Source organism: Mauremys reevesii, linkage group 26 (genome assembly GCF_016161935.1).
Source record: "Mauremys reevesii isolate NIE-2019 linkage group 26, ASM1616193v1, whole genome shotgun sequence".
Classification (NCBI taxonomy): Eukaryota; Metazoa; Chordata; order Testudines; family Geoemydidae; genus Mauremys; species Mauremys reevesii.
This window is the reverse complement of record NC_052648.1, coordinates 10,887,915-10,913,652: the sequence shown is the minus strand read 5'-3', so window position 1 is coordinate 10,913,652 and position 25,738 is coordinate 10,887,915. Positions and strand designations below refer to the sequence as shown.

The 25,738-nt window shown below is 46.1% G+C and overlaps 1 protein-coding gene across 5 annotated transcripts in view; it reads left to right on the top strand.

The window, feature by feature from the left end:
* CSNK1G2 (casein kinase 1 gamma 2) overlaps positions 1-25,738 on the top strand; it is an 85,471-nt gene that overhangs the window by 9,052 nt on the left and 50,681 nt on the right. The window contains exon 1 of one of the 5 annotated variants that reach the window (XM_039516014.1): positions 18,529-18,565. The exons of the other annotated variants lie outside the window; for them this stretch is intronic. The gene's annotated coding sequence lies outside the window, so the exon portion shown is untranslated. Of the gene's footprint in view, positions 1-18,528; positions 18,566-25,738 lie in introns of those variants that run through there. 5 annotated transcript variants of the gene reach the window in all.

The window sequence follows — 25,738 nt, the reverse complement described above, 5'->3', positions numbered from 1 at the left end:
TATATTTTGTGATGCCAAAAGCCATGCTGCCAGTGTGCCAGGATCCAGAAGGCCATCCCTGAATTGCACATAAGCTGCTTTTACTGGGAAGTTTATCAGAAAATAAATGCTCCACCATATTTGCTTGTACTCTACTCATTGATAGATCGCTGGAGATTATTAGCAATTGAACCCTGTACATAGGGCCCCATTAGAATCGCACTATGTACAGTTCCCAGCAGATATATTTGCTGTGGTATTTGCAGTATTGCCTCCTTCATCTTCTATGTAGGGAATGCTACAAATAAGGCAGTAAAATCCCATTATATAGCAAACATCAAGATTTTAAGGGTGTCCACTGTAGCTGATCAACATTGTGCTGTTCCTGCAGTTATAGGCAGACAGCAGCTGTGTTTGGCCCGTAGTCAGCAGTTTGGCTTCCTTAGGTTTAAGCTAGGGATCGGCAACCTACGGCACGTGTGCCACCTTTGGCACGCGAGCCGATTTTTTGATGGCACGCGGGGCGGGCTGAGCCACTCAGCCCACTGCTACTCTGGGGTTCCCGCTGCTGGCCCCTTACCAGCCGGGGTCCCGATGCCGATCCCACTCAGCGCCCACTGTTGGCCTGGGGGAAGGAACCCCAGGCTGGTGGCGGGCTGAGACCCCAGCTGGCAAGGAGCTGGCAGCCGAAACCCCAGAGCGGTGACAGGCTGAGCTGCTCAGCCTGACACCGCTCTGGGGGTTTCCACCGCCGGCTCCTGCCAGCTGCATTCCTGCCACCGGTCCCACTCAGCACCCGCTGCTGGCCTGGGGGAAGGAACCCCAGGCTGGCAGCGGGCTGAGACCCTAGCTGGCAGGAACCCATGGTGGAAACCCCAGAGCGGCGGGGAGCTGAGCTGCTCAGCCCACTGCTGCTCTGGGGTTCTGGCTGCTGGCCCCTTGCCAGCCAGGGTCCCCTCCGCAGCCCCACTCACCTTGCTTCCAGATGGAGTTCCAGCGCAGGCCCCATGCCAGACAGGGTCCCGGCTTCTGGCCCTACTCAGCCCTACCACCGCCAGCTCCACTCACCTAAGCTGCTAATCGGGGGTTCCAGCCGCTGACCTCCTGCCAGCCGGTTATCAACTTATAACTCAGAAGCCTGTTGCAGCTTATAGTATCCAAATAGATGCCACCAGACATTGGGAAAACTCAGCAAGGGCAAGGATCACACTAAACTAATAAGATCTGCATTTTAATTTAATTTAATTTTAAATAAAGCTTCTGAAACATTTTGAAAACCTTGTTTACTTTACATATAACTAGTTTGGTTATATATTTTAGATTTATAGACAGACCTTCTAAGAAAGTTCAAATGTATTACCGGCACCTGAAGCCTTAAATTAGAGTGTATACATGAAGACTCGGCACACCACTGCTGAAAGGTTGCCGACCCCGGGTTTAAGCTAACAGGCCCATGTCAGGATTTCTCCAAGCTGATCATCAGAAGCAAACTCTTCACAGACCAGGACACACCATTGCAAAGTGGCACCAGACCCTGCCAGAACAACAGATGAAAAACCTGCAGAGATATCTTCACTGCTAAGATGATCAACGCCCCCCAGCCCAACACACCTTTCAAGATTCATCAGTCCTACATGTTATAATAATAATAATTAATAGGAGATATACCTATCTCCTAGAACTGGAAGGGACCTTGAAAGGTCATCGAGTCCAGCCCCCTGCCTTCACTAGCAGGACCAAGTACTGATTTTTGCAACAGATCCCTAAGTGGCCCCCTCAAGGATTGAACTCACAACTCTGAGTTTAACAGGCCAATGCTCAAACCACTGAGCTATCCTGCCCCCTGTCACAACATGTGGTGTGCCTTATCCAGTGCACTAAATGCCCCTGTAAGAGCTGTGTGGGTGAAACCAGACAATCACTACGCTCTCGAATGAACTTGCACAGGAAAATAAGATGAAAAAAGCTGTATCACCCTGTGGATGGACACTTCACAAAGCAATCACTCCATATCTGACCTATCAGTCCCCATCTTCAACTGAAACCTGCACAATGCTTTCAAAAGATGAGCTGAGAGTCTAAATTCATAACTCTGCTAGACAGTAAAAATCACAAGCTGAACAGATTTCAGAGTAGCAGCCGTGTTAGTCTGTATCTGCAAAAAGAACAGGAGTACTTGTGGCACCTTAGAGAATTTGTTAGTTTCTAAGATGAACAGAGACATTGGATTTACGGTTTATTACAACAATCTGTAACTCACTAATCCCCCCCTTTATTGTCTTATATTACTGCAGAGGTGTTAATGGACCACTCCACCTTGAATGGTCTGTTAGAACATATGCTAACTACCTATGCAAAACAATCTGTTCCACCTAGTATTTAGCTGTGATGCTTGGAGTACCTTTCCCAGAGAAGAGCTCCGTGTAAGCTCGAAAGTGTCTCTCTCACCAACAGAAGTTGGTCCAATAAAAGACGTGGCCTTACCCACCTTGTCTCTCTAATATCTTGGGATCAATACAGCTGAGATTTACTAGGGCCTCTCTGAATTGAGGATTACAGCAGTTCATGACAAATGGGGAAGGATGGTTTAGTTGATAATGTGCTGGACTGGAAACTGGGTTTAGTTCCCAGCTCTGTCATAGAATCCTTTTGTGTGACCTTGGGCAAGGTCTGTGTGTGTGAGTAAAATAAAATTAACTCTGGGTTCAATTCCTGGCTCTGTCACAGCCTTCTTGTGTGAGCTTGGGCAAATCACATAATCTATGCTTCAGTTTCCTGTCTGTAAAACGGGGATAATGCTTCCCTAGAAGGGGTGCTTAGATGCTAATGATGAGGGCCATAGAAGAACCTGTTTAGATTGATGAGCCTCGGGGGCCTAGCTGACTCGACTTCTAATCTTACTTTTATTTGGTGATACTTGGCAGTTTCTGCTGAGTTTTGCTAGGACTATATTTTGTGGGGTTCATTTAAAGCAAAATTGAGGGCATGCAAACGTATATGAACCAAACCACAGAAAAGAGGTCAACTTCTTTGCGCTGAGCCTGCTGAATTAAGCACATCTTTGAAAGGTGTGGAACAGAGGGTCATAGCCAGCCCAGATCTCTTTCTGAAATTGTGATGCAGGAAAGGAAGTATGACAAGAGCTGCATGTGTGACTCCTGTTCTTGTTGACTGCTCGGCATTCCCCTTATGAAGTAAAGGACTTCACCACTGCTTGGAATTGGTAGAGTACTGAATGCAGGTACTGAAACCAGAAACAGAATGGCGATTGAGAGGGCACATGTGTAGATAAGATGGCAAACTGCGGAAAAGAAAATCAGGGCCATGCTCTACAGACTCCTAAAACCAGGTGTGGTGCTCAATACCACACACAGCATCCATTAAATCAAAGGGATTTCCCATGGTACTAAGCACTGCAGTCCAGATTAAATACTTCAGTCCTTAGAGGGTTCCCAGCCTGAAAGACTTTGATTTCCTGATGGCAGGTAGCTCAGCACTTTGTTAAAAATTGGGGCCCCTTTAAGGTGTGTCTTGTTGGGCACCCAAAATCATGAGTCACTTTGTGTAATCTTAGTCTGTATCTGTAATGAGTGTTGGCAAGTTCAAGCCCTTAAATCGGATGTGTAATGAAAGAGGAAGCCAAGGGAGTTGCATCCTGTTCACAGGGGCAGAAGAAATAGACTGAACTAAAAACATGAGTAACTGAGCCAAAAAAATCCATGTTTCATATTTATTTCTGTTTACTAGTGGAAGGTTGGTATGTATTGGTTGAAGTCACTTGGATGACAAGATCAGAAGAGTAAGGACCTAGGAAATAGAGGGGTATAGGTTGTAAATTTGCCTATTATCAGTATGTAAGTGATCTGTACACCATGGGCTGACTCCTGTGCATTTCATTCACACAAGTAGTCCTGCTGACTTCAAAGGGATGACCTTGTATATAAGGTCATCAGGATTTGTCCCCAAGCAATTGATGGTATATGGAGAAACAAATGGGGTTACCCTAGATTCGCTGCCAGGGCTTGTGGAAACATTAGTCATAAGTGGACAGTCAGTAAACACACTCGCAGCTCTCCTAATTGGTGTGCTTCTGTTGGCTGACTTTGTGCTGCGCCGACTCAGTTTCACACTCAAAGTAGCATGTAACCCAATACAAAAAATGTAAAGGGCAGAGAAAAAAATAGCTGGAAAACTGGACTTTCCGGCTAAACATCTATTGACTGAAAAATGCCCTCCTAATGCCTGGGCAAATATTAGAGAGGCAAGGTGGGTGAAGTAATATCTTTTCTTCTGTTGGTGAGAGAGAGAAGCTTTTGAGCTTACGCAGAGCTCTTCTTCCGGTCTGGGAAATGTACTCAGAATGTCACAGCTATTATAAAGTGGAACAGATTGCTTAGCATAAGTAGTTCACACACATTTCAAGGGACATTCAAGGTAAAGAGGCCCATTAACATCTCTCCAGTCGTGGGGATGGGGTAGTGGGTTGTAGATTATTGTAATAAGCGATAAATGCAGTCTCTATTCAGTCCATGATTTTTAGTGTCTAGCAAAATTATGAATTTAAGCTCTCATGCTTGCCTTTTGAAGGTGTGCAGATTTCCTTTGAGGATGCGGACTAAGAAGTCCTATGTGGAGTGATCATGTCATGAAAAGGGTGACATGATGTTTTTGTCTTATCACTTATTTGGTGTGAGCGCGTTGGAGAGTATGGTTGGTGATTGTCTCATTTCACCCACACAATTGTTATTGAGCATTTGGTGCACTGGATGAGGTACATCACATGTTGTGATAGGAATGTGTAGGACCTGTGGATCTTGAAAAGCATGTTGGTGGGGCCTTTTGAGCAATGGAGGTTTTAGCAGGGTTTTAGCAGGGTCTGGTACTGCTTTGAATTGTTGTGTCCTGGTCTGTGGGTCCATTGAAATATGGTCCCTTAAAATGTGTTAACTACCGTGTATATACGCGTTTATTAGCCCATTCATTTATAAGCCAACCCCCCAAGATGGTTAGGTAAAAATAGCAAAAACTGTATGACCCTTTCATAAGCCAACCCTATATTTCAGGGATTGGCAAACTTTGGCTCCTGGCCCATCAGGGTAAGCCACTGGCGGGTTGGGACATTTTGTTTACTTGGAGTGACTGCAGGCACGGATCCCCTCAGCTCCCAGTGTCTTATCCGCTCCGCTTCCTGCAGCACCCATTGTCTGGGAACGGCAAACCGCGGCCACAGGGAGCTGAGGGGCTCCATGCCTGCAGACGCTCCAGGTAAACAAAACGACAATGTATTGGATATTCAATGAGTCCATCAAGTTTAAAATCATCAAATTTTGGGGTAGACCCATTTACAAACCAACCCATGCTCTTTGATGCATCACTTTTTTACCAAAAATATTCGGCTTATGAACGAGTGTATACGGTACTTATGATGAACAATCTGTTTCACCGTGTATTTATCTGGAATAGTCTGAGTATATTTCCCAGACTTGAAGAAGAGATCTGAGTAAGCTCAAAACTGGTCCAATAACAGATATTCCCTCACTTCTCATATCCTCAGACTAACATGGCTACAGCTCTGTATGGGCAAATGTTGGAAGAGCTAATTGCAAACCATGTAAAGCGTTGTTTTTTAAAAAAGGTACATAGTGTGCTGCACCCCAGTGCTTCTGTTTGAGGATCTCCGCATGTTCACGTGTCTCACTACCACTGGGATACCTACTCCGGTAGATGCAGAAACTGAAGCTAGTGAAATGAAGGGGCTGTTTGGCATTTGTGGCAAAACCAGAGTTGGAACCAAGGCTTCCGGACCCCCTGTAGTTTAAGCATAGACCAGCTTTCTTCCCTCCATAATGAGGAAGGATGGCCTAATGATTAGAGCATTAGTCTGGGTTCAAGTCCATGCCCGATGTAGACTTCCTGTGTGACTGTAGGCAACTCTCTCTTAGCCTCCGTGCCTTGGTTCCCTAGCTGTAAGATAAAGATGAGAGCATGGCCCTACCACGTGGTTGTTGTGAGGCACTGGGGTACTCTGGTAATGGGGAGGGGAGCAGATACATGCCATTCACTGCCTCTCTGAAGATGCACTGACAGTTACACGTAAACTCTGAAGACTGTCCTACGATGCCACAGAGTGCCCCTCTTCACCTTTTCCTTTATTCCATAGGGCAATTGTTTGGTGGCTCTCTGCTTATTTATCCTTGTAGCTCCTTGTTTGTGACCTGAGATTTGGCTGCTCTGAGGAGGGTGATGGTGGTGGAGATACCTTTTTGATTAGGAGAAGGAGCGGGAATGTGTGAGCTGGGGACAGGAGTGAAACCTGTTCCCATACAAACCATTTCCAGGAAGGAAGTAATTCCAGAGCTTCCAGAATGAGGAATTTGGCATACCTAGTACTCCTGTTCTTTTTGCGGATACAGACTAACCCGGCTGCTACTCTGAAACCTAAAGGGGAGAGATTCCTTGTCTCCACACTCCCAGCCCCAAGTTTTCCCTTGCTTGTAGATCTCAAGGCGGTTGAAGGGGAAATAGGCAGGTCTCCAAGTAGCTCATTGCTAAGAAGGAAGGGAGGAGATCACGCATACTTTCAGAATGAAGCTTTTGTCTCAGCAAAGTGAAGCTGCCCCAACCTTCTGCAGTTGACAATGTAAAACCAGACCTGGTCACCTGGTGGAAACGTCAAGTGGCTGCCACGCCGCCAAAGACGTCTCAAGTTGCATCCATCCTCTTTATAGAAAGAGATGCTAGGACTGGGACTCGGTAGGTCTGGCTCTGCTGCATCTTCCCTGCGTGACCATGGGCACATCTCTTAAACCCTGATCAAGGCCGGTGCTAAAGCATATGCATAACTTGAAGGTTCTTGGCTGCGTTGGAGCCATGGTCTCTTTGGGTCGTCTCCTGCCAATCTCTAAAGGGGGATTATACCAATCTGTTTAGATTGTAATCCCTTTGGGATGGGGTTCTGTTGCTGTGTGTACAGCACCTAGCACAATGGAGCCTCAGTCTCAGGCCTACTGCAATACAGCATAAATACTCCACGCCTTCCATCTGAGGGTCTCAAAGCACTACACAACCAAGTAACCCCCACCTCTCTGGGTAGTGAATAAATCTCACCTCATCTTACTGGTGGAAGGAAATTGAGGCGTAGAGGGAGGACAAGCCTTGTCTGAAGTCAGTGAGTCAGCGTCAAAGCTGAGATTACAACCTGGGACTCTCTGTGCTGGGCCTTGTTAGCCAGCACTGCTGGGATACATTCTGAGCAGTCAGGGGAAACGATGAAAGCAGAATTATTCTTCTGGGTGGGAGGCGGAACCAAAGGACTCAGTGGCTTCTGCTATTTGAGCCTCGTAATTTTTTTTTTTACATTATGATTTGCTCTTTGTACTGTGGCGTACCTGGGGGCCAGGGCCCCACTGTGCTTGGGTCTGTGCAAACATAACAAGACAGTCATTGCCTAGAAGAGGTGGTAATGGGCATGGTTTTTGTACCAGTGTGGGTGTGCCGGGCTCTCTTGGACGTTTCTTGTAGAAGCTATTACCCATCCCCTTTCTGGCACGCAGGTTGCCCCTGGTAGTGGAGAAGATGGCTGTACCTGCCCCAGAAATCTCGAAGCAGCCAGACCACAGGTTTTCATTCCTGGGAGATGCTTGTCCATTTTTTCAGGTTGCCCTGCATGTGCTTTCTCCTCCTAGACGGCTCTATTGATTTCATGTTAGGCTGCAAAACCTTTTCCTCTGCTCTGGTCCATTTGCTGTTCTGGGTTCTCCCACAGGGCAGGGCAGAGCAGTGAGCTGGCATCTAACCGGCTAGAGCACTGCAGCGGTGGAGAGCAAAGGAGCAAGGGGGATAGAAATGACCAACTGCCTTTCTCCATGTTCCCTTGACAGAAAGTCAATGGCTTTTAGGTTGTGGTGTCTGCGTGATGTGACTTGACTTGGGAAGGGGGAAAGTCTCTGAATGAATGCTATCTGTGTGCTGTCTGGAAATGTGTAAAAACAACTCTCTCCTCCGTGCCCAGGCATCTTTGCCTGCTGTAAAATTGCAATACAGATGGGAGGAAATGTACTTTTCCCCGGACCAGGAGAGAACTGCAATGGGTCAGGGCTGTGTTGTCTGAAGGGCTCATGCAAACCTGGGTGCCTTGGGAAAGTCATTCCTCAGCAGTGTCAGCCCTCTGGTGGAGATGCCCTGAAACCCACTAGTAATGTTAGACAGGTGAGGTGGCATAATAGCCCATCTCTGCAGTAGCCTCCAGAAGAGGGAAGGGAGGAGATAGTTATTGACTCAGTCTCCTGAGCATATGATCGAGATGGTGGGTTAATAGGCACAGTGCGGATTCCCCATGGAACGTTCTTCTGGCCCTCCTGGGAGTTCACATAAGGTAAAACAGGCGAACCAGCACTTTTTACACCGTGGTAGCCATGGGTGGAAATCTGGAAGTGGTTGGATCATCTGTTGACTGTGTTATGGTAGCATCTAGAGGTGGTCCTTTTAAGGTGGGGGGTCCTGTAGCAAGACAGTCCTTGGCCCACTGATCTGAAAGTATAAATAGGTGAGATGATGGGTGGGAGGAAGGGTGTGTTATCCCCGTCTGAGAGATTGACCTTGGGGAAGCCACATCCAGGGGGCCAGTGGCAGAGCCAGCAGTGGAACCCAGCTCTCCTGAGTCTCAGAACAGGGCCTAAGTCATGAGACCATCCTCTCTCTCAGGAGTCCCTTCATTGGGAGAGCAGCAGCTCTAGGTCAGTGTCTGGCTGCAGTGAGAAGACTTGGGTGTCTCATGGTCAGAGTTGATTCATGCCGTTGCAAGAATGCAGCCAGGCAGCAACTATGTGGTAAGGCTGGTTAAGAGCTAGTCATCCCTCCGTCTGAGTGCCTTTCCAAGGAAGGGAAAGACAGCTTCTCCCCATCTTAGGCAACATCGCAGTGCCACTGCGGCACTTGTCTGCTCGCTCGTCTGTTCCCTGCAGCAAGTGCATGCAGGGGCAGCATCGGTACTGTTGGGGTGCAGGGATTCTGCCTACCTAGTGCCACTTGGCTGACTGCCAGTGTGGATGTGGATATAATGGCTTACTTCCTGGCTACCTTTCTGAACAGCTCCCTTCCCTCTGTGCTCTCTGCTTCAGGTCACAGGGGACAAGACTGTTGGAATCTCGGGCAGGCAGGGTGCTATAAAACATCCACCCACCTAAGGTGCTTGGCCATGGAACCAGCCCCTTCCCAACAAGTTTCAAACCCTTTTTATATCAGAGGGACAGAGGCAGTGTATTTAGAATAAGAATCAACGGTCTGTGTTTTAGCCTTCTGTGATTCTTGGGGCTGTTTGGGAGTCTGTGTTTCTTCCAAGAACATCACACACACAATAAGGTGGAGGGTACAGGCTGGGGGCTCTGGGATCCCACCTGCCCCACAGGGTGGGAGTGATCGGCTTTTCCTACATGGAGTCTCATTGCTGTCCAATGGAATTCACTCTGGGGGGCAGGAGGTCTCTTACAGTTGGAATGGGAAGGTTCCAGGACTGTGAACTAATGTCGAATTGTGATACGTGGACGATTCACTGTTGCTGAACCTTCCCTGGCTTCTCTTAGGAAATGGGTTGTGAAAAGCCTCCTCCAGGAGCATTCATTAATCCAGCCCGCACATGGCAGCTGCAGTTTGCTGTGCCTGAAGGGCATGGAGGTTCCCTTGATTGATGTCCCCCTTCTGGCTATGTCTTGGCTGCAGAGTCCTCTAGAGTGACAGCAGCCTCTCTGCAAGCAACAGGCAAATTGCTGTGTGCTCACTGGTGCTGCACTCACCCATGTGTGATGCCAGGGCTTCTGGGGGCATGTCCCCTGGTTCTTTGCACTGTGGTAAGCTGAGCTGCTCTGAATTCTTTTGCAGTGAACTGTGGGAGGTCCTGTCAGTCTTCTGGGCACGTTGTGGAAGAGTTCATAGTCTGCCAGACTTGACGTGTTCCAGATTTCTGCCCCCAGCCTTCATTCCAACCAGTGGCAAGGGACGGCTCCTACTCTGAGCAGTGGCCTGTGCCATATGCTGGCATTAATGCAACCCATACAGCTGTCGTTTGTGAAAAAGGAGGCTGACCAAGGGCATGCAATGCAGTGGAGAGGGCTTTGCAAAGGGGGGGCCATGCTGAGACAGAGGAGTGGGGACAATTGATAGTTTAATGACTGATGAATCCCCCTGTGCTGGCTGGCATTTGTGAGTCAGGCCCACAAACAGAGTGGCCATGCCCCCCAGGGATGACTAGCAGTGGACCCAGAACCTCCACATGACGAAGGTCACTTCCTTCAGTGCCAGGAGACACATGAGACGGGCTGAAGCGGGTTGCTATTGCCATCTGGAAGCTGGTTACCCCGGATTGTTACAGATCTGTAACAATCAGTTCAGCATTGGCAAGTTAATCATTGGCTCAGCTGTGGCAAAGCTTTGCCATGCAGTTATTGCTTTGGTTCACCCGTGGGTAGTGAAGGTGGCAGTTCTCTCTGAAATTGAGCAAATGGGGCTTCTCACACTGGTAGGGCCATTAATGGCCCGTGTGTGCCCAGTGTTGTACTCCCCTCCCCCAATCACATGATTACCCAAATGGGAAAGGGGTTTACTCCCTCAGTACACAGGCCTTGGAGGACCATAGGCTGCACTGTGAACTGCTGGTGGGGTGATTCCCCCACTCATGTATGCATACTCACACTGAATCCATTGAGCTCACGCATGTAGAAATAGCAGTGTATCTGCAGGATCCTGGGCGGCGGTGGCATGCCAAGTACACACCCGCCTGAGACCTAGCTTGTAGTGTAGACGTAACCATAGAGGAGGTTCATGGACACCTATGTGGGAAGCATCGGCAAAGTTGTGGGGCTTTGGTCCTGCCCAGTAATGTGGCTATCAATCTGGTGTGTGTGCCCACTACTTTGGGAGACCCAGTCTATCCTCTGTTTCCTGGCTTATGAAGCCCTACCCTTGTGCGAGAGCACCTGGCAGAAGCAGGTTGAACTGAACACTGAGCAGGTGCAGGATGATGCTTGAAACATGCTGCCCGTAAAGCAGTGTGGACTGCAGCATTTATAATGCAGTGGCTGATCTGAAGCACACTGCACAGCCCGTGAGAGAAGGGAATGGACTGATAATAGTACTGGTGTATAGGCCCTGTACAGGCAACCTGAAAGTGCTCCCAGGGGAGTGGGCTGGCTGGGGTTGGGGGCGGGGAGGAGTGAGGAACACAAGGCGTGTATATCTTGCTTTGGAAGGAGAAGCGAATCAGTGTGAGCGCATCATCAGTGCACTTTGAGTCCATCAGGTGTGTATCAGCCGTGGATACCTGTTCTCCTGCCCCCATGCAAGCATTGGGTGCATTGTGTCAGCTACTGTTGACCACGTGTATGTCCATGCATGCACTGCTGCTGTGACTGGCGCTGCCCCTGCCTGGCGTTCTCCATTGGCTTCAGAACGTGGTGACTGGAGCAGGCAGGTTCCCGGCTGGGGTAGGAGTGAGTGTAGGTGCATTCTGGGTCCTACTGGCCATGATGCCAAGCAGTTGCTCCAACATGTCACTCTGCAGTTGGTGGTCCTGCTCCTTCATCCCTGGTCATGCTGGGTGTACTGACACCATTTTTTCCTCCCTCTCTAGCATCTTCTCTGCTGCTGCCTGGTTTGTCAGCTAGTTTGTGCAGCTGGCTTGACATGCTGGCGAAATCCTTCCGCATTTCCTGCAGCAGGTCGTCCTGAGTTTTCTTCCTTTTGCTGCACAGTTCAGCAGCCTCTGGCATGCTCTAAATGGCCTCCTGGAAGAGGTGTCGGGGGGTCATCCTGCCTAGACTTCTCTGCTCACGGCCTACTGAGTACCAGGGTCCTTCTCCCATCAAGAAAACAGCAAGTGCTTTACATTTTTTTTTTTAATTTGGCCTTTGAGGGTATGGGTGTGTGCAGGGCCAGCCCAGGGAAGCAGCATGTTGCTCATGAAGGTCTGATCACAATTTCAGGCTGAAGTGGTACAAGGGGATGTGAACTTGCTTGAAATCTTAGAGTGGGAAGGAGAACAGGTGTCTCAGGCCTCTGGTAGAAAACCATCTATTGATGCTATGGAGCAGTTTTGTCGACTTGTAACTGATGGGCAGATTAGTGACTGGAGGGGACTAGTGAGCTGGGGGTGTGTATGTGTGGAGCCTGCATTGCTCAGAAACCTAACTGGTCTTCTGGAGTTCCTGGTGAATGAAAAGTTCTCTGGTGTCATTCCCCAGGAGTGGACTAAAATCCATGGCAACATAAACAGGATGCTGATCTAGAATGTAGCAGGTTAGAACCACCATTGGGGTGCTGTAGTAATGCATCTCCATTCCCTCCATGACAGCCAAATGCAGGATCTGTTGCACCAAGAGACTTCAAGTGCTATGGACTTAACATGGCTGCAGTGGACTTAATACCTAGGCTGCTGTTATTCTTTAAAGTTTTAGCTGCCTTACAAAACCCCTAATGCTAATACCAGTATGCGGGGGGAGGAGAACATTGGTATATATGCCCAGAACAAGCATTCTTCCCCATCCCCTGTTCCTGATTTGCAGGCATTGCTTGGCTTATATTCATTATCCCTTCCTTTGCATCTGTGCAACAGTGTGTGTGCTGCAATAAATCACCAGTAGCATGTTTGGATTGTTTTTCTCCCTGCTTGGATGCCATCTTGGATCACACATGTCCAGGCAAGGTTGGGGGGAATGAAAAGGGGTGGCAGGGAAAATGAAGGTAATGAACCTGAAACTGGCATTACATAATCTCCCCCATCCCAGTCACGTAACATCCCCCATAACAGTTGTAATGTCTTTTTGGTGTAGTAGCTCCCATGATAAGAACACAAGATAGTGTGCATCTTACCAGTTTGTGATGCCAGTTCCTCCATCCCAGTCTGTTCCTCTGCTTCCATGCCCGCCCTGCGAAAGTCCCATGAGTCTGGCCACAGTTCAGAGAGCTGGGCCCTGAAGCTGTGAGCATCTGATCCTCATACTCCGATTCGGAGTCGTCAATGCACAGTTCAGTGACCACCCTGCTCAGAGTCCTTAACCCATCCAGGATAAAATTGGACACTGTGTTTGGTCACCTGCCTTGTTTTATTGTAGAACAGGCACAGTCACAAGAAGTTACTGGACTGGAGTTATGGTCCTTGACTTGCACTAGGTGGCTCTTATGGACTCCTTCTCCAGCCTTAAGATCCCACCTGGTGGATTCCTTGCTCTGCCCACTTAGAATTCTGGGTCTTGGTGCCAAAATTGTGGTCTTTGCTGGTCTAGCACCAGGGGTCCACCAGGACCTTGGTGTCATCTCTGGCCAGCTGGCACCATGCTGGGAAGATGTCCTGGTTGCCATTCCAGTCAGACTGAGTTCTGTACTGGAGCTGGAGAAGGGCTAAGATGGGTTTCAGACACTGAACCATCCTATATGAATTGGTAGATGAGATTTGGTCTGGAATCAGGGAATAAGAAGATGGCAAGAAAAAATAAGCTGGTGGGAAGCATTGGGGTATTCATGTGATGCTAGCCTGTATCCATGTTAGAGTGCTCATGTTAGCAGCTGAGCTGCGTTCACTTGAGTTTCAGTCTAGACCCCTTGGGCCAGTTAACTTGAGTTAAAAGCACCACCATGCTTGAGTGAAGGTGTTTTTGTGTAGACAGGACTCAAGCTTGGGGGCAGTACTCAAGGAATAACAGGGAAGCCAAGCCCGCTGTGAGATCACTCGCTGAGTGAGGATGAAATCACTTCATGAGTTGGGTAGGAGGAGGCTGACCAGGAAAGAGGCAGTTCTGCTTTTACATGAGTCTCTCCAGGGAAGGAGAAGCTGAAAAGAACATGACTGGTAAATGGGCTCTTGCTGGCTGGCTCTTCTAGATGTTTAGAATATGTTGGACTCCTTAATGGCTGTCCTCCCCCTCCCCCTCAGTAACAGTAGCATTGAATTGTGAGTATATCTCATTAGTGTGTGGTACCCCTGAACCCAGTTCTTGGAAGTAGCTGTGCTTTGGTCTGGTTTCAGTCAAAATCCACAAGCATAGCCATGCAATCCACAGCACTCAAGGGGATTGACAGTAAGACCACTTGCGTAAGCAATTCAGATAGCATGTATGAAATGCCTTGGTGAATACAGCTCTTGAGGTGCTAAATGCAGGCTTAACTGCAGATGGAATACATGGGTTGAGTTAGGTAAAGAACCAATAATCACTTTAATTGTCTACTTCGTATGAACTGTATCTGACTGGTAGCCATCAAAGAGACAAGTAAACTTCCTTACCTCCTGTTGTTAGTCTTGTTGTTTAGATTATTAAAACAGAAACCACTGTAACATTCTAATTTATTTTTCACACTCTCTCTATGCTGGTTAAGTCCTGATTCAGCAAAGCACTTAAGCACATGCTCAAGAGGCCTGATTAGCAGGGATAGATTTGAGTGCTTTGCTGAATCATTGCAATGGTACATTTCAATTAGCAGTGAGAGGAGAGTAGTCAGTTTCACCTTTGTTTCTAGTCACTTTCAGTGGTTCTCTCTCTTGGGTATTTACCAGGCCCCATTGCTGTAGTAACAGAGCACCTTGCAGTCTTTGATGTAGGGAATGGTTATCCCCATTCTACATATGAGGAGCTGATGTCCAGAGAGACTTGAGGTTTGTCTACCTATGGCAACAGGAGGGGTTCTCCCATTGGCATAGGTAATCCACCTCCTTGAATGGCAGTCACTGGGTCGACAGAAGTCATCTCTGGTTGACCTACACTGTCTACACCAGGGGTGTTAGGTTGGTTTAACTGCATCGCTTAGGGATGTGGATTTTGCACACTGCTGAGCAACATAGTTATACCAATCTAATTTCCTTATGTGAACCCAGGCCATGGTAACTTGCTCAGCACAGCATCCTGGCCACTGAGTGGTTCTTCCTGTCTATTTGAGGCACCGGTGCTACTACCTAGTACTTCTGTAACTGAGGCCTGGTCTACACGGGGGGGGTTCGAACTAAGGTACGCAAGTTCGAACTACTTACCCCTCCTCACGCCGCGGGATCGAAGTCCGCGGCTCCCCCGTCGACTCCGCCACTGTCGTTCGCGGTGGTGGAGTTCCGGAGTCGACGGGAGCGCGTTCGGAGTTCGGTATATCGCGTCTAGATGAGACGCGATATATCGAACTCCGAGAAGTCGATCGCTACCCGCCGACCTGGGCGGGTAGTATGGACGTACCCTGAGTGTGATCCATATTTTACAAATGGGAGAAACTGAGGCATTCACTGGTTAATACACTATTGCAGTGAACCCATGCTTGGCTTCATGATGCTGCAGGAGAGCCCTTAAAGCTAACCAAAAAGCTGTTTTCATTAAACTTTTTAAAACAGAACTTAACTGCATTTTCTATTTGGTTCAGTTTTGTAAATCTGTATCAGTCTGATTTGGAGTTTAAGCTACCTGCCAGTGGCCTTTGAACTGAAATAGATCAATACAATCTCTTATCAGATGGCTCAGGTATTTGTCTCAGACTAGTATTGCCTTTGATCTTTCTAGTCTGGTTTTCAGAACTGGTCTTATTTTAGCACATGTATTATTATTATTATTTTTTTTAACAAATATTTTTAGCTCCTGCTGCTCAGTCCTTGTGCTGCTGCTGAAATTTCCATCGTAGCATTTCCGGTCCCTCTGGTATTGCACAGTTAATATTTTCCACCCAGGTGTGACCGACTTGAGAAGGGATCAAGGGAGGGGAGTCAAATCCTACCCTTGGTGGGGAAGGCTGGCAGATCACTAGCATTAGCAGCACAGAGAATTACTTCATGAACTTTTCTGTGTGGTTGCTTTTAACAAGAGAGCATTAAGGTGTTGCCCTTTAAGTTCCATTAACTACGCAAGCTCTTTTGTGTTTAAAAATAAGACTCCATGCCGTCTTGCAGTACTGGGTTATGGCTGTGTCTCAAGCACATTGATTTCCATTTCTGCTCAAGCCAGCAAAGAGCAAACATGAATCAGAACTGTCCCAGTTCTAGCGCTTAACGATGGATCTGTTTCCTTGTTAGATATTTTTGGGGGCAAAATAATTACTGCTGAACTGCTGCCAAAATGCTGACTTTCAGTAAAGCCGACTGTATATATTCTACACATAGGTAAATACCCGCCCACCACTAGGCAGGAAATTGGCCTTCTCAGCACAGAGCCATAGAAGTTAGAGGTGGCTAACACTGACCATATTAATCCGTCAAGTCTGTGCCCTTCTGCCAAACCAGGATTATTCTTTTTAGCACTCTGTCCTGCTCATTTTGAAAAGAACAATGTAAAATCATAATAGTGTAAACGAATATATTTCTTTCCTTTGTTACCATTAACCCGTGAGGCACTCTCTCCTGCTACGATCACTGCAGCATCTGGGCTCCACTATTAAAAGTGAAAATATTAAAGTATGTGTTGCTTTTCACTATTGTAGCTGTTTACTTGTTGCTGTTCAATGTCCAAGCAAGGAGAAATGCAAGTTAGTTGCTTTCCCTTGTGGTTTTTGTTCAGTTTCTTGTTCAAGTTGTCATTGCTGCAGCACTTGAGTCACAAACATCGCATAAGTGGTTTGGGACAAGGACTGTCTTTTTGTTCTGTTTGTACAGCATCTGACACAATGGGGTCTTGGTCCATGACGCAGGGTCCTAAGTGCTACAACAAAATGTTTTAAAAACACCTCTTTCCATTGGAATTTAAGAAGAGATTTTTTCAAAGCAGTCTAGAGGGATTTAGGGACATTGTCTATTAATTTTAATGGAAGATGTGTCTTTAACCCCCCTAAACTTCTGTGGACACTTCTGTTGGTCTTTTGGTTATGTAAAAGGTTTGGGGTATCTTTTTTTTTTTTTCAAAATCTAAACATTGAGTTTAAAGTCCCTTTTAAATATCTCCACCCACATGAACCCTCCATTCAGGTATTTTAAATTCTCCTTTTCTTACCGTCAGAGACAGAAAATAATGTAGAGGTTCTGGTGTTCACATCTTAAATAAGATGTTGGAGAATTGGAGAAGTGACAGCAAAGAGCACAAAAATGATGTGAGGGCTGGAGAAAACACCTTAAAGTGAGAAACTTAACAAGCTCAATCTGTTCAAGTTATCAAAAAGAAGATTGAGAGAGGACTTGCTATAGTGTCTAAGTACCATCGCTGGGAGTAAATATCAGGTACTACAGGGCGGCTACTACTGTTACTGAAGCCAGACAAATTCAAATTAGAAATTAGACACATTTTTAACAGTGAGGGTGATTAACCATTGGAGCACTCTGCCAAAGGACATGGTGGCTAGCTGCCTTTCTGGAAGATGTGCTGTAGTCAACACAAGTTATTGGGCTCAATACAGAGGTAATACGGTGTCATTTAAGGGCCTGTGATATACAAAAGGTCAGACTAGATCTAATGGTCCCATGTGGCCTTAAACTCTCTATGAATCTACATGCAGCAAATATTGGTGGTTCTTTAACTTCTAGTGTAAGGCTTGACAGTTTCTTGGAAAAGGGCTTAATATTGGTCAAAAGTAATATTTTCCTATTAACAGTGTGGCTGACGATGTGGGTTTGCTAGCTACCATAAGTCCTCACTTAACGTCCTCCCGCTTAACGTTGTTTCAAAATTACATCACTGCTCAATTAGGCAACATGCTCATTTAAAGTTGTGCAATGCTCCCTTATGACGTCGTTTGGCTGCCTGCTCTGCCCACTGCTTGTAAGATTCTGTGGAAGAGCAGCGACTTTACAAGGGAGCATTGCACAAGTTCCTCTTCTCTACCTCCTCCCCCTCCCTCCCATCGCTTCCCCCACTGCCAAACAGCTGTTTGGCGCCGCTTAGGACTTTCTGGGAGGGAGGGGGAGGATCAGGGAAGCGCTGTGTCTCCACTCCTCGGTTGAAGTGGGGATGCGGCTGCTCCGGAGAGGAGGTGGAGTGGGGGTGGGAAGAGGTGGGCCTGGAGTGGAGTGGGGGTGGGAAGAGGCGGGCCTGGAGCATCCCCTGGCAAAGTCTCCGGGGAAGCTGCCGCTGCTGCGAAGGTGCTTCCTAGCGTCCTTGCCTGCAGCGGGCTGTGCCTGTGTGGGGTAAGCCAGGGGCACTTCCCAACCACAGTACATCACAGTGCTGTACAGTATATAATGCCATTTGTCTGCCCCCCAAAAATTTGCTTGGAACCTAACCCCCCGCATTTACATTAAATCTTATAGGAAAACTGAATTTGTTTAACATTGTTTCACTTAAAGCTGCATTTTTCAGGAACATAACTACAACATTAAGTGAGGAGTTACTGTATCTTGCTGCTTGCTCTGGCAGTATTCTTAAATTCTAGTGCTAACAGGGCTCAGCAATAGTATAACCATTTTGCAGTATGTATCATCTCAAAGCACTTTACAAAGCGTTATTTTCCCAGTTTTACAGGTCAGGAAACTGAGTCACATTGAAGGGGAGTGATTTAGGTATGGGGCACACAACAAGTTAATGGCAGTGCCAGAAATATAATCTGGGCATTGTGACTGTCTGATGTAACAATCCAGTGCATTCTGAGCTGCTGAGAGCTCTCCACTCCAGTTGAACCTGAACTTGGTGGGAGTCGAAAGTGCTCACAGGTAGGGGCTTTTTCTGTCCTGTTCAACTGTGAACACGCTCTCGGTCCTGGACAGATGGCCAAAAGAGGGGGATTAGATAATGATGGGGAGACTTCAACTCATATCCGAACCAAAATCTTGATTTTTTTTTTGATTTTTTTTATTTCTTTATTTTTTTGTTTGTGAAAATTAGCTTTAGTTTTTTGGTGGGTTGGCTATTTTTTTTAAACACCGCCACCAATTCCAAAAGAAATGTTTGCATGGAATTTGTATAAATTCAGATGAAAATAACTTCTAGCCTGGTGATACTCAGACTGAGGTTCGTGAGCTGCAAGTGGCTATTTAATGCGTCTCCTTTGCAGCATGTGGTGATATTTAATTATTAACCAATCAGGATACTTTTATCTTATCCAATTGTAGTTGATAAAATAATATTGGTTAGTCATGTTGCTGTGAGAATTATCTATCTATATCAAACTAAATATTTCCCCTGTCATACTGTTGAAATATGAATATATACTACTGTAGTAAATGAAAAAATGAATTCATGCTACTGTGGCTCTTTTGGATAATGTTGATCGCTAATGTGGCTCCTGAACCATTGAGATCTGAGTTCTCGACAAACTCACCCCTGGTGAGTTAGGGCTGCATGATTTAAGGTGACAGAGAAGCCAAATGCAGTGCAAACAAAAGTGAAACTGGCTTTTCTGCACATCTCAGCTTGGAGAGCTAAGGAAACCACCTAAACAGTGAAAGAGAAATCACATTTCTAAAACTCTCCATTTTAAAAATGAAAGGAGGCTGAGCCCCTTAGCTTTAGAATGCATGATCTGAAGTCGCCAGCCCTGACTCTTCTATAAAGAAGTAACTATTTTACAACTTAAGGTGGTGTATAGTGGGAATGTGGGGAGAGAGCAGGCTCCAAGATGAGGGCTGCTGTGTGGGGTGGGTAATCTGGCAAGTTGTGAGAATCCATAGAAAGAGATTGGCAGCAGTTTGACATTAAGTTTACAACCCTGATTGAGGAAACTCACTTGTTAGCACAAATGAGGGTAATGGACAGATTGGGTGTAATTTGTCTGATAAGTGAGTTTCCTCAGTCAGCCTTGTAACTGAATTGTGTCTCTCTCCTGAGAACACATTTTTTGCTGGGCTGCTGAGATCTCAGCCCCATTCTTCTTGATACAGTCAGTACAAAAACAGCAAGAGATGATCGTCCCTGCCCCAGAGAGTTTACAGTCTAAATCAACCAGATAGGAAAAAGTGAGGGAAAATTATCCCAGTTTTACATATTGGGGGTTAGAGTCCCAGAGATGAAGTGTTTTGACCAAGGTTTCGTAGGGAGTCTGCGACAAAGTTGGGACTTGAATTCAGGTCTCCTGAGTCCCAGCCCTGTGTCTTAATCCCCAAACCATTTGTGTTTCAGAAGCATTGTTTTGCACCCGTGTTCCCCTGGTGGCTCTGCATCAGTAGTTAAGTAACAAACTGTTTAACAAGAGCTTCCTGTTCTGCTGGTGCTGCCGTTGATACTAGCACACAAAGGAGGAAATAGACTAAACAGGGCCAGGTTGGCACCCGCTGCATTGTAAACATCAGGGGGAAATGTCAGTAGGTTGCAAACTGTAATAGGCATGGGCTGTACTTAACCCTAATATTGCTGTGTGCTGGGGGGGTGGGAGGAGGTTCTGTCTGGCTGTGAATCCCCCACTCCCATTTGAGCAGCTGTTCAGGTTTGTGTCCCTGGGAATCCCAGTGGCCATCCTGTCTGAGAAAGGTTTGATTCCTTGCACTGCCAGACTCCTTGGGTGACCTTGGGGTCTCGGTTCACCCAGTGGGGATAATCTGGTTACACGGGAGGCCAGACTAGAGGGCCATAAGCAGTCCCCCTGGACTTACTCTGTGAATAGTGTAATGACTGGTATGTTTGTATGGGCATTCGTCTGGCCTTTTTCTGATCCAACCATTGTGGGTGCTATTAGAGATCTGAGTGATTGTAGCATGCACAGTGGTCGCCAAACAAACATAAAGCATTACAGGATTAAGCTAGCCTCTAAATTGTTGGATTTTATGGAGGAAGCATCCTTGGGCACAGGATACCTCATCACTGCAGGGTTTCTTGCATCTTCCTCTGAAGCAGCTGTGCTGGCCGTTGTTGGTGATGGGATACTAAATGGACAGCTAGTGTGATTTGGGCTGGTGTCTCCTATATCTGTTGTAAGTAGGATAGATTGTGCCACTGCATACTGGAGTGTGTGTGGGGGCAGTGGGGATAGGTGGAATGGAGTCAATGGACTGTGCTGCCATGTACTGGGGCAGTGTCTGGGGAGGGGGTCGCTACAAACTCAGGCTGAAGCCATATGTACTGGTTGTGCATGTCACAGCTATATGCTTGGCAGGGAGTGAGAAGGGCTTGCCAAATTTAAACCTTTCCTGTTGCCCAAGGAACAGATCATTTGAAATCATTTGAACACAGTTCTTGGAAAGACTCTTTGTGTTAAAAGCTCTATTTCACTGAGCGCCTTGTTTCCTCAAACGCATCCAGCTCTCCACTCCTATAAATGTTAAGTCTTGAGTCACAGGAGACTTGGCAGCATGTTGTGGAGCTCTGTGCCACCTCTGCAAGAGAGACGGGGAAAGCAGGACTGTGTTTATTTCAATGTTCTTGTGTGCATATGGGATAACTCACTGCAATAATATGTGATGTGACCATTGCAGCAAGCTCGGTTATGTGCCTTTGTGTGAGGTTTGCTGTGTATATGCAGGAAAACTTGGAAAGAAAACAACACACTGAGCTGTTTTTGATCACTTATATGTTAATAGGTTTACTCTCCAGAAAGCTGCATTCTCTATTGAGGACTGGGCTTGCTTATACAAGAGAACTGATTTTGAAACCCATGTGGGCAAACTAGTGCAAAAGGCTGTGTAAATGCTCTTATTTGTGTAAGTGGCTTACTTTAGAAAATATAATCCTAGAAATGTAGGGCTGGAAGGGACCGTAGGAAGTCAAGTCCAGCCTCTTGCTCTGTGCTAGGACCAACCTAGACCATCCCTGACGGGTGTTTGTCTCATCTGTTCTTAAAAACCTCCAGGGACAGAGATTCCACAACCTCCCTTGCAAGCCTATTCCAGAGGTTAACTAGTCTTATAGTTAAAGTTTTTCCTAATATCTAATCTAAATCTACTCTGCTGCAGATTAAGCCCATTACTTCTTTTCCCACATTCAGTAGGCATGGAGAACAGTTGATCACCATCCTCTTTTATAACAGTCCTTTTAACATATTTGAAGACTATCAGGGTTCCCTATGCCATCTTCTTTTCTCAAGACTAAATATGCCCAGTTATTTTAGACTTTCCTCAGAGGTCAGTTTTGAAAAACTTTTTATCTTTTTTGTTTCTGTCCTCTGGAGACTCTCCAATTTGTCCCCATCTTTCCTAAAGTGTGATGCCCAGAATTGGACAAGTACTCCAGCTGAGGCTTCACCAGTGCCAAGCAGAGTGTAACTACTACCTCCCATCTCTTACATATGAAACTCCTGTTAATACACCCCAGAAAGATATTAGCCATTTTACAGCTGCATCACATTGTTGACTCATTCAATTTGTGATCTACTCTAACCCTAAGATCCTTTTCAGCAGTACTAGTACGTAACCAGTTATTCCCCAATTTATAGTTGTGCATATAATTTTTTTCCTTACTAAATAAAGTACTTGTCTTTATTGAATTTCATCCTGTTAAATTGTCCAAATTGTCCAAATCCTCCAAATTGTCAAGGTCATTTTGAATTCTAATCCTGCCCACCAAAGTGCTTACAACCCCTCCCACTTTGATGTCTGCAAATTTTATAAGCATTTTATGAGCATTAATAAAGTCATTAATGAAAATAATTGAATAGTACTGGACCCAGAACTGACCCCCCGGGACCCATTTTGGCAGGGAACATTGTTAAATACTCCTTGAGTATGGTCTTTCAACCAGTTGTACACCCACCTGATGGTAATTTCATCTAGACCACATATCCATAGTTTGTTTATGAAACTGTCATGTGGGACTGTGTCAGAAGCCTTGCTAAACTCAAGATGTATCACATCTACTGCTTCCCCACAATCCATTAGTCCAGTAACCCTGCCAAAGAAGGAAACTAGGTTGGCTTGGCATGATTTGTTCTTGACACATCCATGCTAGCTATTCCTTATAAAGCTATTATCTTCTAGGTGCTTAAAAATTGATAGTTTAATAATTTGTTCTAGTATCTTTCCAAGTATCAGTGAGGCTGCCTGGTCTATTACTCCCCGGGTCCTCTTTGTTCCCCTTTTTAAAGGCAGGTACTATGTTTGCCCTTCTCCAGTCCTCTGGGACATCACTTGTCCTCCAGGAGTTCTCCAAGATAATTGCTAATGGTTCTGAGATAGCTTCAGTTAGTTCCTTAAGTACCCTGGGATGAATTTCGTCAGGCCCTGCTGACTTGAATACATTTAACTTATCTAAATATTCTTTAACCTGTTCTTTCCCTGTTTTGGCTTGCACTCTTCCCCCTTGTTGTTAATATTAATTGTGTTGAGTATCTGGTCACCATTAACCTTTTTAGTGAAGACTGAAGCAAAATAAGTATTAAACACCTCGGCTGTCTTGATGTTGATGATAGTTATTAGCTTTCCTTCCCCACTAAGTTAGAGGACCTACATTTTCCTTCATTTTTCTCTTGCTTCTAATGTATTTAAAGAACTGCTTCTTACTTACTTTTATGTCCCTTGCTAGATGTAACTCATTATGGATTAGTTAAACCTGTTCCTAAGCAGATTTAAGTCTCTTTAAATTGAGGCCTGGTCTACACTACAAAGTTAGGTCAGCTTAACTGCTTTGCTCAGGGCTCTGAAAAATCTCATGTCTTGTGTAATGTAGTGAAGGTGACCAAAGCTCTGGTGTAGGTACCGCTAAGTCTATGGACAAATTCTTTCATCAGCCTTGTTACCGCCTCTGAGAGGTTGCTTTACTACAGTGACAGAAGAATCCCTTCTGTCACTCTAGGAAATGTCTACATTACAGCAGCGCAGCTTTGCTGTTGGTGCATTTCTAGTGTAGACGTACCCTGAAATCAGAGCATGTCCACTTAGCCTTTTCCACTAGTTTATATTCCCACTTTTGGCTATACCAGTGCAACTTTCTCATGGAGACCAGCTTGAGGTACCTGCCAAGGCTGAGCTCTTTAAACCAAAACTGAATTTCTCCAAGCACAAGAAAGAGGTTGGAAAATGCAGTATTTTTTCCCCTCCGCCAATGAATGGAGCCATATGGAATCTTTCTTTTTCTCAAAAAAAGCCTTCAGCTGTAGAGAGAACAGACCGTGAGAAATTTCAACCCAATGGATAACTCTCTGGGAAAATGACCAGCACAAAAAACCGCAGAAGCTTAGTACAGAGTTTTCCTCCACCTGTATCCAGACCGTCAGTACTGGGTTGGTGAAATTGCCACGAGATGCAGGGGTGAAGTGCTTCTGTGACATCAGGAAATTCCAAAGTAGAGAATATTAACTAAAAGGTTTGGCCACCTCTCTACCTCATTCCAGAGTAAGGAAGGTTGGAATTTCCATTCCAAATTACCATCAATTTTAGGCAGCTCTGACAATCTCTGAAAGTCTCTCACTGTTTATCCATGCACCACAGCAGTGATTGCAGTTTTGGTTAGAGTGACTCTTCCTGCACAGCCCACCCCTGCCTTCCTCGCACACCCAAAACTCCCCTGGGCTGCAGGGGGAGTTTTGGGTGCATAAGGAATGCAAGCTTGGGCCCCAAGGATGCCTGTGTGTGGTACAGGGGTCCCTTTGCTATAGAAGGGACCATGGTGTTAGACTGGCAGATATCTTTTCACTCTGCGTGAAGCCTGTTGTTAACATTCTATAGCTCTCCAGGTGCACCAGAAAAACATTTTGTTTCTGTATTTTATGGATCTGAGAAAGAGGTCTTCAGAGCCCCATCATGGGAGCCAAGAATCCACCTGTCTCGCTTCGGGTGTAAGGAAGCCTGATTAGTGTAGCTTGTACAGCATTTTGGAGACCGGGCCATATAAAAGCCTGGCATTGATGTGACAGAGTTGCTATTAACATGCTTGCACTCTCTGTTGGAATTCTAAGTATTTTTGATGTCTTTATTTTACATTTCCAGAGACCCAGCTCTTTCCCCCAAACAGTCTCTCTCGTATATACCTTTTCACAAGGTGTTCCCAATGCTTCGCTGCACTCCATCTCATTCACTAAATAAGATGGCCCTTTTCTCTCTCCCTGCCCCCCTTAAGGTCAACAATGCCAGCTTCCTTAGTGGCAAAGTAAGCGACACACAAAAATACCTCTCTGTGTAGGAGTTGGTGGTTGATGGAAATAAAACTGGATCAAGATTTGACTGAGATTTTCGCATGCTGGCCTTTAACTATCACAAAATTGCAAATGATTGTGCTCAATGAGGTTGAAATGTATGCTTTTAAAGAAACAGTGTTACAGTATCATCTGAAAATTCTGCAAAATAATTTCCCCCCTGGGCCAAATGCTCATTAAATGGTGAGGCTCTGAAGCAAGGCTCCCCAGTGAAACAACTCTATGTTCCAGTTAAAGGTTTAAGGAAAGTTTCAACACAGAGCAGGTGGGAGATGGGACTACCAACTACCTGCCCATAACTTGTGAACCCACCTATACCTTCCTGGCCTCTAGTTCTCCCTATTGATCCGTTACAGAGAGTTTGGAAAGTATGACAAATGCCTACACCAGCCTTGCAAAATGATCATGAAAACCTATCTGCTCAGGCACAAATTCTTCTCACTCTCCCAGACCTGTCTAAATTCCTTGGCCCTGGGCAAATACAATTTTGCAAGTGTGGTCTGGATTTCCTAGTGAAAAGCTTTAGGGCTGGATTTCAAGGGTGCTGAGCAGCTTCACTTGGCATTGTGAGCGCTTGGCGCTCACTCAGTACTTATTCTCACCATCTTGGGCGTCTACTGCAGATTCATAAATTGGCTAAATGGTCATGAGCGAAAGACCCCTTCACTGCAATCCACTGACATTTGGAAGTGAAGGGGGAGATTGGTGGTGCGTTCTCGCTCTGATGATTACCTGCTTCAGGGGTTTTAGAGTCTTTCCATGAAAGATTAGCTCTAACCTAGCTAATCTAGCAGTAGATCAGTTTAAACAGGTGAGCAGAGTCGTTTTT